A 2277-nucleotide genomic window follows, 5' to 3' on the forward strand; every position below is an offset into this window, starting at 1 on the left:
TCGCTACTGAACAACATGGCGGCCATTATAACTAATTAATAATGACGCTAAGACTGATCCAAGTAACTGCTGAAGAGCTAGCTTTCATGTTGCTGGTCTTGGCTTCATTACAATAGACCCTTTGATGTTATGAAGGAACAGTTTTGGAGAACCATTAAAAATGACTTGGTTTGCTTTCTCTGTAGGAACTGTTGCTGATCTATACCATTATATACACACATTTATACATTTACAGTGTGAAACAAGGCAAAAAAAAACTGAAATATGGATATCATGAGAATTGAACACCACTAGGATGCTTCTCACCCAAACACAAAGCAGGTGGGAGAGCGACAGGGATGTCCCCTGCCGTCATTGAGAAACAACCCTTTTTTTCAGCTGTGAGAGGGTGATGCGTTCTCTGGCACATCGTTACTCTTCTGCTTCTGTTTTTTTGTCTCCCCAGTGGCCCGAGGCAGTTGTCCAAAATAGTTGTGTGTGTGTGTGTGTATGTATGTTTGCCTGCACACTTGACACTTCATTAGATCGGTTTCTGTCCTTTGGCCACTCGTACAGATTCAGCACAACTTTGCTCTGCACACATTCAATATGCAGTACGGCCATGATTGTACTCTGCCTGAAGTGGTTGGGCATGAGTGTCAGTCCTGATAATGGCTCTTTCACCCCCAGTCATTTTGTGGTAGGTGTTATTCTGCACACACACACACACACACACATCTTGAATACTTCTGTATTTTTCCTTACCATTTCCCCCTACCATTATTTCCCTTTTTGTCAGCCATGCTCCCTCATTCCTAACCTTCTCCCCATGACAGCTGTCAATCAAGTGCCTTGTTGTTGCGGAGATGAGAAATGGCCTGTCGGATGGAATAAACTGCTCTTGTCGAACCCACATTAGAAGCACCCTGCCTCCAGAAGCAGCACATGTTTGTGCATAATCGCTTGGTAACTTGCTGCATTCAGTCCTTCAGTCCTCTCATCCCCATGTCTGATGTTTCAGCGAAGGATCCTTGTGTGCTGTTTCAAGGAGGTGGTTAAGGATGAAGAGGCACAGGCTTGAATTTGAAGGCTTGTGCTAAGATCAGTAAACACACCAAACACTCACACATAGACAGCAGAGGCACGCAACTGTGACTCACAAGGTCTAGAGGAATGCAGTGTTGGATTCATGCGATTTATTGGCCGTGGAAGCACATATGACACATCTGCATGGACTCGCTTGCTTTGACTCTCAGCTCAAGCCTTTATTGGCGTGACTGTGTTCAGATGCAGCCAAATTGCAATGGAGAGGCAGCCTTACCAAAAAAAAAAAGAAGATTCTGCTTGTCGGCCCCATTTGTCTCAGTGTCCTTATATCAACCCCTCTATTTATAGTGCCTCTCGCCCCCTCTTGCCTGTTCAGTCCGTTTTACTGGAGGAGGGTGGGAGAGACAGTGGAGGACGAGGAAGAATGCACAGCGTTGTGGTGAGGGGAAAGAAGAAAGCGCCATTGAGCTCCTTCCACCTCTCCCCGCCACGCTCTCCCTCTCTCTGCATTGTTGTGACTGGGAGACGTCAGCAAACGCAGGAATCTGGAGAGAGGGAGGGATGAAGAGGGTAAGAGAGGGACCTTTGTGCTTGTCCCTTGTTCATGTCCTGGTGTAAAGGGCAAACTGGGGAGAAATGAGGTGACAGGGTGACGACTGGAGGTGGACGGCAGACGGCCGCTCTCACATGCTCTCTCACCTCCTTGTGTGGTCCCATGCATGTGTGTAAATATTTACATGGCAACAATATTCATGAATTGCTGTGTGTGTATATGTATTTCTGTACAGATTGGTTGAATTCCCACTCAACTGCTGTGAAGTGAAAGTGATTAGTTGTCACCTGTGACACTGCAGCACAGCACACAGTGAAATGTGTTCTCTGCATTTAACTCATCACTTTAGTGAGCATTATGCAGCCATGACAGGCGCCCGGGGAGCAGCGTATGGGGACGGTGCTTTGCTCAGTGGCACCTTGGCAGTTGGAGCAGTGCATATTACTGTATATCCCATCCTATTCACCTTTGTCAATCAAAGCTTCATCCCAATTGAGTGTCTCTTTTATGCCATGTAGCAAGAATGATGCATTTCTGATCACAAACCATAACCTGCAACATTTATATCCATTTATGAGTTTATCAGATAAAGGAGGTTGATGGAGTAGGGAAATCTGGAGCCCACTAATGAGAAAGATTGAGAGGGGAGGGTCCAGCTTGAGACAAAGGGGTGTGGTTGGGTATAAACCTCTGGACTG

This window comes from Denticeps clupeoides, chromosome 4, assembly GCF_900700375.1.
Source record: "Denticeps clupeoides chromosome 4, fDenClu1.1, whole genome shotgun sequence".
Taxonomy (NCBI): Eukaryota; Metazoa; Chordata; class Actinopteri; order Clupeiformes; family Denticipitidae; genus Denticeps; species Denticeps clupeoides.